Raw genomic sequence first — 13,146 nt, forward strand, 5'->3', positions numbered from 1 at the left:
AACATCTTTGTCAAAGTACCCATGCAGCTGTGTGGTTGCTCTCTCTTTTGAAAATATGAAACTCAGGTGAACTAAGCAGTACTCAGTGGTTTTGTATGTGTGTGTATGCACGTGTGCATGCTTGTTTTGGTTCTACTGAAATATACTTCATATATGAAAAAATTCACTGATATTAGATATGGATTTCACTAATCATATACAATCATAGGAGCCCCATCAAATTCTAGATAAGTGAAGTTCTGTCACTCTACAAAGTTTCCTCAGGCCCCTTTGCAGCCAGCTCCCTCCAGACTACCAGCCATACACAATCATGGATCTGCTTCCTGTCACTATAATTTTGCATTCTCAAGAATTTCATATACATATGTTCATACTGTGTAAAGTCTTCAGTATTAGACTTATTTCTCTAGCATATTTCTGAGAATCATCCCTACCGTTGTGTCTATTAGTATTTGGTTCTTTTGTATTGTTGAGTGGTATTCCATAATACGAGTATACCACAGTTTGCTTATCCCTTTATCAGTTAATCAACAATTGTGTTGCATCTAATTTTGTGTTATTAGGAATAATGCTGCTGTGAACATCACGAGATAAGTTTTTGTGGAGACATATGTTTTCTTGGGTTTCTCTTGGGTAATATCTTTAACGAAGCACGATGTAATACAGTGTTCTGTGATGATGGAAATGTCCCTGTAGCCACATTGTGCAATATGGTAGTCCCCAGCCACGCATGGCTATTTGGAACTGGAAATGTGGCTAGTGTGACTGAGAAAACTAAACTTGGATATTATTTAATTTTAATTAACTTACGTTTGAATTTCAATAGTCACATCTGGCTGGTGGCTGTTGTATTGCACAATGCCACGAGTGAGATTACAAGGTCAAGTGGTAAAATTATGTTTAAATTTAGAGTATGTTAACATAGTATTTTTTAAAGTGGTTGCACTATTTGTCATTCCCATTGGCAGGGCAGGATACTTCCAGTTGCTCTACATTCTTGCCAACATAACGTCATTTCTTTCAGTTTAAGGAAACATGTTGACCGTTTTTTATTGGATCATTTGTCTTATTAATATTGTGCTGTAAATATTCTGGATGCAAGCTCTTTTTCAGATTTATGCTCTGCAAATTTTCTCCCAAATGTAGCTTGTCTTTTGTTAACTTGAAGATATGATAGCTAATTTTATGTGTCAACTTTGCTAGGTTAGGCTGTGGTACCCAGATATTTGGTCAAACATTATTCTGAATATTTCAGTAAAGGTATTTTTTGGTTTGAACTGACATTTAAATTGGTGGCCCAAAGACTTACTGCAACTTCCCTGGGCCTCCGGTCTGTTGGCCTATCCTGCAGATTTAGGGTTTGCCAAGTCTCCACACAATCACATGAGCCAATTTCTTAAAATTCCTTTCTCCCTTCCTTCCTTCCTTCCTTCCTTCCTTCCTTCCTTCCTTCCTTCCTTCCTTCCTTCCTTTTCTATCATCTAAATATCTATCATCAATGTCTACCTATCTATCCTCTACCTATCATCCATCTGTATTTATAATCTATCTATCTAATCATCGATCTATCATCTATCTATATCTTTCATCTATCTATCCATATCCTGTTGGTTCTGTTTCTCTGGAAAACCCTAATACAAAGAAGACATGGTTTTAATTTTCACAAAGTTCATTTTATTAATTGGCTAATTCTTTTACAGATTTTTTTTTTGTGTGTTCTGTGTGAGAAATCTTTCCTTAACCAATTTCACAAAGATTTTGTTATTTGTCGTCTTCTAGAAGTTTTATGGTTTTAGCTAACATATTTAGGTTTATGATTCATTTTGAGTTAAGTTTTATTTCTGGTGTGAGGTTAGGGAGTATTATTATTTTCCAAGTAGATATCCTGTTATTCTAATACCATTTGTTGTAAAGTCTACCTTTACCTATTAAATTACATTTATACTTTTGGAGAAAATCAATTTATCATGTAAGTACGGGTTTATTATTGACCCTATTCTGTTCCATTGATCTATATTTCTCTCATTATGCTAATGTCTCACTGACTTGATTAATGTAGCTTGGTAATAACCCTAGAAATTAGGGAGTGCTAATTCTTCAAATATGGTCCTCTTTTCCTTTTAGTTCTCTGAGATCCTTTGTATTTGCATATAAATTTTAAAATCAACTTCTCTATTTCTTTAAAAATAAAATCCTGCTAGTATTTTAATTGGAATTGCATGGACTCTGTAGATCAGTTTAGGGAGAATTGTCATTTTAACTATCTTGATTTTCCTAAACCTTCAATATTTTATATTTTTCAGTATATTTATCTTGCATTTTTCAATAATTTATTGCCAAGTATTTTGATGTTATTATAAATGGAATTGTTTTATAATTTTATTTTCTAATTCTTCATTGCTACTGTATGTGAATACGAATTATCTTTGTACATTTATCTTGTATCCTGTGAACTTGCCCAACTTATTCTTTTTTTTTTTTTTTTTTTTTTTTAAAATTTTTTTTTTTTTTTTTNCAGAGATAGAGACAGCCAGTGAGAGAGGGAACACAAGCAGGGGGAGTGGGAGAGGAAGAAGCAGGCTCATAGCGGAGGAGCCTGATGTGGGGGCTCGATCCCATAACGCTGGGATCACGCCCTGAGCTGAAGGCAGACGCTTAACCGCTGTGCCACCCAGGCGCCCCTATTCTTTTTAATTCCAGTAATTTTTTTTTTTTGGTGGCGTCGTTAAGAACTTCTACCTGTTTGATCATGTCACTTCAACTTAAGAGTTTTACTTTTCCCTTCCAAATTTTTATGATTTTTTTCCTTTTTCTTGTCTACTGCGCTGGGTAGGTCCTTCAGTACAATATTGAATAGAATTGTTGAAAGCGGACATTCTTGCCTTGATCCTGGTCTTAGCTAGAAAGCCAAACCTTGGTATTTTGATGCTAGCTGCAAATTTTATCACAGTTGCCTTTAATCTGGTTAAGGAAGTTCCCTTTTATTCCTGTTTCCTGAGAGGTTTGATCTTAAATGGAAGTTGAATTTGTCAGGTGCTTTTTTCCTTGCGTCTCTTGCAATAATTATGTGTTCTTTTTCTCTTTATTCCATTAACATGGAGAATTACATTTGATGATTTTAATTGTTATAAAACTTTAATTTCTGAAACAAACCTTACATGGTCATGAAATATTGTTCTTTTTTACATATCATTGAATTCATTTTACTAAAATTCTGTTAAAGATTTTTTATCTAATTATCTGTAGCTTTCTTTTTTCTATCTTTGACTGGATTGATATCATGGTAGTAATGGCCTCATAAAGCAAGCTGTGAAGCATTCCCTCTTCTATTTTTTGCAAATTTATGTTAAAAGAGTAATAATTCTGCCTAAAATATTTGAAAAAACACACCAGTGTAGCCATATCCTAATTTTCTTTGAGGAAGGTATTATATACTGAATTGAATATTTGTTATTGATAGAGAGCTTTTTAAGTTTTCTATTTTTTAAAGTCAATTTCAATAATTTTTGACTTTTAAGGATTCTGTCCATTGTATCTACATTGTCAAACTTATTGGTACTATGTTGTTGATAATACTCCCTTATTATCACTTTAATGTATGTAAGGTAGCTAGTTATGTCCCCCTTTTATTCCTAAAATTGCCATTTTTTTCTCTTTTTCTTTTTAGATCGTCTTGCCTAGAGGCTTATCAATTTTATAAAACTTCTCAAATAACCAGTTTTGGGTTCATGGATTTTCTTTATTTTTTTAATTTTCTCTCTGATGGAATTCTGCTCTTAACTTTATTTTCCCCCTCCCTCAACATACTTTGGATAATTTTTCTTCTCTTTCCTATTCCTTAGGGTGGGCGACAGATCATTAGTGCTCAATTTTTCTTTTTTCCTTAGAGAAAAGCAAGCATGACTGCTTCCTCCTTGGTGCAGGTGGGAAACTGAAATCTCACTGAACTTCCTGAGCCCAGTGACTGCCACCCCAGCCCCAGCCTCTGACTACATAAAGACCCAGATCTTCCCTGTTGGACCTGCGTTAGTGGTCTGCCCCTGCTTCTGCAAGACCTCAATTATGTAGGTAATAAACCATTTCCTACCCTTTTGGTATATGCATATGGCCTCAGCAGTCTCAACCACTGAATCAAATTTTGGGGTAGGATTCATCTGCCCACACAGGGGACTGTAGCACCTACTAATTTAGCCACTGCAGCCTTCCTGTCCTTAATGTTTGCATAACAGGTGTTTTTTCCATATATTTCCTTCCATGTTGCCTCTGTTTACATTTGAAGTATGACTCTTATAGACATCCTATAGTTGGGACTAGTTTTTAATTTCATTCTGAAATCTCTTTCTGTTGTTGTCCATTATATCTGTTTGTATACTTGATTTTGGGGCTACCATTTTATTATTTATTGTCCACTTCTCTCTTCTGTTTTGTTTTCGTTCCTCAGTTTCTCCTTTCTGACTTTTATTGGATTATTTGAATATTTTCAGAATTTCACTTTAATTTTTCTATTGGCTTTTCAGCTAAATTCTTTTTTTAAAAAGAGGATGTTCTCCCATATAAAACATGTGCCTTTAACTTTTAATTCTAACTACTATTAATACTGTATCAGTTCATGTAAAACATAGCAAGCCTTGCAATTGTATATTGCCATGACTATCCTTAATTTTTCATGTTGTAATTATTATGTGTATCTTATCCACATAGATTATAAACTCTGAAGAAAATGTTATAATTTTTGCTTGAAACACTTAGGTGATTTATACAGAAATGGAGAAGAATAAAAAAAATTTCTTTCACTTTTCAAATTTTCTTTGACATTTACCATTTTTAGTATGCTTTGGCTATTCTGTGGATCTGAGTTTTTGTCTTATATAATTTCCATTAATCCTGAAGAACTTCTTTTATCATCTCATATAAAGCAGATATGCTGGCAAAGAATTCTGTCCGTTTTCTTTTCTCAGAAAATTCTTTTATTTTGCCTTCATTTTTGAAGAACATTTTCATTAAGATATAGAATTCTGGGTAGATTTCTTTTAGCATTTAACAGTAGGGTCTAAGCCCATTGTGGGGCTTGAGCTCACAACTCTGAGATCAAGAGTTGCATGCTCTACCAACTGAGTCAGCAGGCCCCCCTCTCTTAACATTTTATAGTTGTTGTTCTACTCTAAGCTGATATCCATGGTTTCTTTTTGTGGTTTGTTTTTTTTTTCAATTTCTGCTTTTGTTTAAATTTTAAATTCAATTAATTAACATATAATGTATTATTAGTTTGGGTAGAATTCAGTGATTCATCGATCTTATATAATACCTAGTGCTCATTACTTCACCTGCCCTCCTTAATGACCATTACCCAGTTACCCCATCCCCCACCTCTTCCCTCCAGCAACCCTCAGTTTGTTTCCTATGATTAAGAGTCTCTTATGGTTTGTCTTACTCTCTAATTTCGTCTTGTTTTTTTCCCTCCCTTTCCCTATGATCCTCCATTTTGTTTTTTAAATTCCACATGAGTGAGATCATATAATGGTCTTTCTCTGATTGACTCATTTCACTTAGCTTAATACCCTCTAGTTCCATCCACGTCATTGCAAATGGCAAGATTTCGTTTTTTTGATGGCTACATAATATTCATTGTTTATGTATAGCACATCTTCTTTATCCACTCATCTGTTGATGGACATCTGGGCTCTTTCCATAGTTTGGCTATTGTGGACATTGCTGCTATAAACGTTGGGATGAAGGTGCCCCTTTGAATCACTACATTTGTATCTTTGGGGTAAATTCCTAGTAGTGCAATTGCTGGGTCTTAGGGTAGCTCTATTTTCAACTTTTTGAGGAAGCTCCATACTGTTTTCCAGGGTGGCTGCACCAGTTTGCATTCCCACTAACAGTGTAAGAGGGTTCCCCTTTCTCCACATCCTTGCCAACAACTGTCATTTCCTGACTTGTTAGTTTTAGCCATTCTGACTGGTGTGAGGTGGTATCTCATTGTGGTTTTGATTTGTATTTCCCTCATGCCGAGTGATGTTGAGTATTTTTTCATGTGTCTGTTAGCCATTTGTCTTCTTTGGAGAAATGTCTGTTCGTGTCTTCTGTACATTTCTTGATTGGATTATTTGTTCTTTGAGTGTTGAGTTTGATAAGTTCCTTATAGATTTTGGATACTAGCCCTTTATCTGATAAGAAATTTGCAACTATATTCTGCCATTCTATTGGTGGTCTTCTGGTTTTGTCGGCTGTTTCATTTGCTGTGTAAAAGCTTTTTATCTTGATAAATTCCCAATAGTTCAATTTTACCTTTGTTCCCCTGGCCTTTGGAGACATATCCAGCAAGAAGATGCTGCAACCAACGTCACAGAGTTTGCTGCCTGTGTTCTTCTCTAGGATTTTGGTGGATTCCTGTTTCACATTTAGGTCTTTCATCTATTTTGAGTCTACTTTTGTGTATGGTGTAAGAAAATGGTCCAGTTTAATTCTTCTGTATATGGCTGTCCAACTTTCCCAGCACCATTTGTTGAAGAGACTGTCTTTTTTCCATTGGATAGTCTTTCCTGCTTTGTCAAAGATTAGTTGACCAGAGTTGAGGGTCCATTTCTGGGTTGCCTATTCTGTTCCATTGATCTATGTGTCTGTTTTTGTGCCAGTCCCATGCTGTCTTGATGGTCACAGCTTTGTAATAGAGCTTAAAGTCTGGCAGTGTGAAGCCACCAGCTTTGGTTTTCTTTTTCAACATTTCTCTGGCTATTTGGGGTCTTTTCTGGTTCCATACAAATTTTAGGATTATTTGTTTCAGCTCTGTGAAAAAAGTTGTTGATATTTTGATAGGGATTGCATCGAACTTACAGATTGCTCTAGGTAGCATAGACATTTTAACAATATTTGTTCTTCCAATCCATGAGCATGGAATGTTTTTCCATTTCTTTTTGTCTTCCTCAGTTTCTTTCATGAGTTTTTCTATGCACTAACAATGAGACAGAAGAAAGAGAAATTAAGTAGTCAATCCCATTTACAATTACACCAAAAACCATAGGATACTTATAAATAAACTTAAGCAAACAGGCAAAGGATCTGTACTCAGATATCCATGGTTACTTATTAAAAAAAAAGTTATTAATTTTCCCATTGTTCCCCTGTTTATAATCTTTCATTTTCCCCTTGCTGCTTTCACGATTTGCCCTCTATTTTGGCTTTTAGTAGTTGAATAATGAGAAAATCTGAGAAAACAACCAGGTTCAGCCACTGTGGATGGGACAAAATGGGAAGATTGCAGCGAGGATTATGGGAATCCATTGTCTCTGTGTAGATGCTTCCCTTGTAGGTACACATCCAAGCATCTAGTAGAGAACCTGGGGCTCTTCTTGGTCAATAGGGCTAGAAGGTCGTTAAAATGACCTGAAACAGAGAAGAGAGAATGATCTGAGGCCTGCTAGACAACTTTGCTTTTGCTTGTCACCCTATCTGACCCAGTATGACTTTCTGAAAGAATGACTTGTATCCTCCAGTTGTCACACAAGTTTAATTAGAAGCAGTTCAGGTTTTCAAGCACTCATGAAGGCATTGTTTCATGAGGTATTGCTCTGGCTTATTTGTGGAGAATGACTTGGAAAGGAGCAGGAGTGCCACATCACACTGGTGTGGCCACACACCGATAATAGCTAGGACGAATAATGTGATCATGGAGGTGGTATGAAGAAAATGTCATCGAGGTACATGCTGGAGGTAGATCCAAAAGACTCTGGCAGTAGATTAAGTGTGAAGGGAAAATAGGCGGGATATGTCAAAGATGATTCAAGAATAATGGGTAGGTGGAGGGGTGGGAGCACTGAAGGCAGAAATGGTTGGGAAACGGTGGAGGGGGAACTGACTTGGGGACAGAAAGGCTTAAGGAGTTTGTATCACCAGCACATGGAAACAAGCACCGAGCTGTTGGATGTATGCTCCAGGATCTCAGGGCACTGAACAGAGATGGGGATCTTGATCCGAGAGCCAACAGCAAACTGATGGCAGTTGAAAGCATTGTAGGTATGATACCACGGAAGAATGAGAACACAGCACTAGGGTAGAAGTGATGGGATTGGAAGAAGAGTCCATTAAAGGGACTGATCTGGAGTTACCTTTCACACACAGCATATAACATATTTCTTGTTGTGATAAGCATAACTGTTTGGAAATCATACGCTGACTGTTTTTCATTCTATTCAAGAACAGATGTAATGCAATATGGAGGTACACCTTTCTCGGGGTTTATGTTGTCCATTCCACTTTTTGTTTTGTTCCAATACAAATGATGTAAAGCATCTTACTAATAGCCCGTATCATGCAAGTTTCCCTCCTCTACATGACCATCAACCTAACACAGACAGATGACCTGTCAGCATTTCTATCTGGGTATCTCTAATTACATGTTTTCTATTTATGATGCAAATTGTACTCGACAGCTTTTCCCCAACTGCAATCCTAGTTTAAATTGCTATCAGTTTTTTCAGTGGAAAGGAGAGACCACATTAAAAAAAAAAAAATGACTAGCAATTTTTGACTTCCACATTCTGGTAACTTGGGTGGTAAACATGTGCAGTTAGATACTGACTATATATAAATAATCTTATTCCAACATTTAAAGATTAAGTTTTCTAAATTTCTACTTCATTGAAACAAAGGTGATATCAGACTTAATAAATTCAGCTTCCAGGAACTGTCCCTTTGGCAGTTGCTTAAGATTTCAATTTGTACCTTGTGCACTGTAATTACAGGTCAAACTTTAAAGATAAGCAATTCTTAGTATTCACTAAATTAAATATCAATTGTCTGCAGAATTTTCCTTCAGAGAATTTCATTATATTGGGATGTTCTATCTTTTCCCTTTTCAAAAATTATTTTATCATGAAACAAAAGGTCTCAATGCAACCATCCAATGGCTTTGTCTGCCTCGGTAGCATGTGTAAAAAATAATATTCAGAGAATCAGGTTTTAATTACCTTTGAGTAGCACATTGTCACCGGCAAAATCATTAAGGATACAACTGTGAACTTGAAATTCATTAAAATACAAAATGCTATTGTCATCAGAATCTATGCAAGATAAAAGTCTTTATCATCTGTAGTCTCCTGTAGGTAGTGAGGTGGCTCTCTTTATGCTCTCAGGAAGGAAACACCCTGTTGATGCTCTTTATTTTATTATGCAAACCCTCTAAATTAGCATAGAAATAAGAAAGAAAGCACTTTTATTTGGCATATTTTGCTTCTTTTTTTTTTTTCCATATTGCTTTCTTTAAAAAAATATGTGTATGCTTCTTGGCTTTGACCCTTGTTCAGCATTTGGATTTGTAATTTTTGTGATGATTTCCTTATATGGGACCTTCTCCGTAGCTGTTTGAAAAAGCAGTCTTATTTCTCAGAAGGTTATTACTATTATTATTAATGTGTCAACACACATAAGAGGCTATTAACGGGGCCTCTTCTGGAATAAATTAGTTAAAATGGGGTACGATATGCTAATGGCAGGTGTAACAAATCAGCCAGAGAGAAGCCTGGCTAATTTCACTTTCTTTAAAGAGAAGTATTTATTTGGTCCACACACTCCATGACTGGGAATGTTTATTGAAATAACTATTTGTGCTAATTTAAATCCAGTTTTCAAACATAGTCATAAATACTCATCATAAATAAAAGAACAAATCGAAAACTGCCTATACACACAAATGTCATTGGAATGAAAATTGGATATGGTTCATTTTCTGGCTAAATGTAATTTTGTACAAACATTTAAAATAATATAAAGATAGGCCTATCTTAACATAATGTTTCCTATTAAGAATTGGCCCACTGTGGCCAAAGGGACACTCTGTAGTGTGTTGATCTGTTTTATTTTGACATCCATATAAAGTTGTTCCTCTTTGGGGTGTTGTATGTTGTTTCAGGCCCTCATCAGACTGGCCAGTACTGTCTTTTCTTGGTAAAAACAGTGTTATTTACTGGTGATAGAGATGTCTCACTCTGCACACGTCATTTCTCAAAGTTCAGGTTTTTCAACGTTACTGCCTCTTGAGTTCTGTTATTTCAAAGTCATGGCATTTGTCAAATCTCTAAAGCTATCTACTCAGTGCTCCAAGGTGTTTCTCTAGTGGGCCTTACCCTCTGGCCTTTCTCCTCCTCCCCATCCTGCCTCCTGCTGCTGCTGTGGCCTGATCCTGGCAGTGGTTGAAATTTAAATTTGCTCCTCTTGTAAGAGAAGTATAAGCTCAAAGCTGAGTTAAAGCTGAAAAAGAGTCCCCCACCAGGGAGCAGCATAAATTCTATGGCACATTCATTTATCATTTTGGCTATAGCCATTTGGTTTTACTCTTGTCTGGAATTATATAGAGTTCAGTTACTGTGTTTGAGGTGGTGTTAAACTAGTCTTCTAATGTGTTAATTAATAATGTCATCTAAAATGTCAGCTAATGCTTCCATTAGATGAAGCTTGATGTAGGAAAGATGTTAGGGTTCGAAGCCAATGGCCAAGAAAGAATTCTTGAGATATCTTTGGTGTGAAAAGGTGATTTTATTAAAGCATGGGGACAGGACCCATAGGCAGAAAGAGCTGCACTGGGGCCATGAGGAGTGGCCCATTATATACTCTCAAGTTGGGAGGCAGTTAGGGTGAGCATCAGTCTCTAAGAAATTTTGGAAACAAGGTTTCAAGAACCTTGAGGGGAGCTAGCTGTTGTTGGGAAAAGGTCATTTATTACCATCTAATGAAACTTTAGTCATGAGACCCTTCAGATGTATATCAGTGGGCCATATGCTTGGGGGTGGTGGTGATTGCCAACATGTATCTTGGGAGTTTAGAGATAGAGGTAATTTCCAAAGGAATTTTTATATGTTAAAGTACACTTATCCAAGGTGTGTGTGTGTGTGGGGGGGGTGTCAGGCTAGGATTGCCTTTTGCCCTTAGCAAAGTATTAACATTGAGGCAGTTGAGTCCCTAGAGGAGTGTCACTCTGCCTGTTTCAAGGACTTGTCAGTGGGCTCTAGGTAGTAAGGAAATTTAATCATTTTTCTTCTGCCTTGGTTTCTCACATCAAAACTTATTTAGTTGCAAAGTAAAAACAATCTTCAAACTTAGACAAATAGAACTTAACACATAGTGGGTCTGAAGGAAGTATTACAGATTGACTTTGGATTTGGCTGGCTTGGTTTATTGGCTTGAGACATACATACTTTAAATATTAGGACTATTGTATGTGGGCTGCTATCTGTATGCTTGTTCTGGGTCACTCAGATATTTGGGCTGGGCCTGATGAGAAAGGAGAAGGATGTGAGCCCCAGTGCCTCAGTGAGGGCACCGGGCTGCAGACATCAGATAGGAAGCAAATCTACAGTGTGAGTGGACCTGTTATCTCACTAAGTTCAGATCTGACAAATTGGGGGACTTGGCTGAGGTCATGGATGAATGGAAGACAGGCTACTATTTGGTCCCAGAGGAGGAAGGTATGCAGCTGAAATCTAGCTATTGGTTGCTGCTTTGAACTATGTAGCTTGAGGTCACCCAACATCAGTGCAAACTGACCTGACTTGAAAAGAAGACTGTCAGTGTTGCTAGTTCTTGGCTCATTCCCCTTGGTCTAGATTTCTCCTGAGGTGTTCCCTGGAGTCTCCATTACTGGGTGATGGAGCAGGGTCCCCTCACTGCATATTATTTCCTTTGTGGTTAAGGCACATATGATATACTCCTGGACACAGATTCTGCACGAACACTTACACAGCAAGTGCACACAAACTCTTCTTGAATAGCCAACTAAGTAGCTATCTGACTCACTAGATATGCCAACATATGACAGTGAAGTACATAGACTGTAGTGTCAGACTGACAGATTCAAATGGTGTTTCTTCCACACGCTGCTCTACAACATAGGTCAAGTTAATCGTCTGAGTCATAAGGTTATTTTCTCTGGGAGAATTTTCCATACTCCCTGAATCAGACCAGGTCATCTTTATATCTGCTTTTGTCATATCTTCTATTGACATATTCATCATATACAAAGCCATTTTAAAAACAACAAAAAATTTAAAACAATAATTTGTAAAATGTATTTATTCACTGACAGACGTAAGCCCCATGTACCCATACGATTCACCACAAGACCCTTAGAAGTTAGCACCATGCCCAGTACATAAGACTTTTTAGGTAACTGCTTAGTGAGAGATTGAGTACATGATGCCTACTTCCTGATCTTCGATTTGGAGAGAAGACAAGATTTACCTACAGGGTTTCTTTAGAGAGTCCAGTGACAGAGAACGTGAAGCACCTAACAGCTCCGGGTTCTTAGCAGGTGTTCCGTATGTGCTAATTAACTTCCTTTCTCTGAACAAATTGTACACAGAAGAGGAAAACTACTTTTACTGTGTTTATGAGGTCTTCTAAAAATATAGTTATTTATTTTACAGAAATGTTTTGGTAATGTGCTTTCTAGAAAGGGCTCTAATGAATCCCTGACTCTGACTTCTGCCTGTCTGGATTTGACAATCACACTAGCTGAATTGAACAGCAAATTATTATTTTTCCCTACTAATGTGGCATTCACTAACCTAGTTAAGAAGTGTACACAGGGAGTAAGATGGCAGAGGAGTAGGGGACCCCTTTTTCAGCCGATCCCCTGAGTTGAGCTGGATAGGTACCAGACCAGCAGGAACATCCACAGAATCAGCCTGAGACGCAGGAAGATACATCTGGATCTCTACAAATGAACATCTCCAGCGCTGAGTATCGAGGTATGAAGTGGGGAGCCGTGAAACTGCACAGAGATATCGGAAGATAAACAGAAGGGGGAGGGAGCCGCCATGTCAGGGCACCGGGAAGCGGTAGCCACCTGCACGGGGGAGCGGACGGACCGCAGACCCGCACGCATGAGACAGCAGACTGAGACCGTGAGCCGGGGTAGCATGCTACCAAGCATCTCACGGAACTCCAGAGCTCTGGTGTGCTCACTGGGTCCAGACTGAGACCAGGAGCTCTGGGATCGTGCACGGGGCGGCTGGCAGCTGGTGGCTGGCAGCTGGAGGGCCACCTGCACGGGGAAGCAGGAGGACTCACGCACCCCTGTGACACCAGACTGAGACTGGGAGCTCCGTGAGCGCGCGCGGGGCAGCTGGCGACTGGCAGCTGGCGGGGTTA

The 13,146-nt window shown here is 37.8% G+C and overlaps 1 pseudogene; it reads right to left on the bottom strand.

Moving 5' to 3' along the window:
- LOC100480025 overlaps window positions 1–11,999 on the bottom strand; it is a 44,952-nt pseudogene extending 32,953 nt beyond the window's left edge.
- Window positions 12,000–13,146: the final 1,147 nt, after the last annotated feature.

Source organism: Ailuropoda melanoleuca, chromosome 6 (genome assembly GCF_002007445.2).
Source record: "Ailuropoda melanoleuca isolate Jingjing chromosome 6, ASM200744v2, whole genome shotgun sequence".
Lineage (NCBI taxonomy): Eukaryota > Metazoa > Chordata > Mammalia > Carnivora > Ursidae > Ailuropoda > Ailuropoda melanoleuca.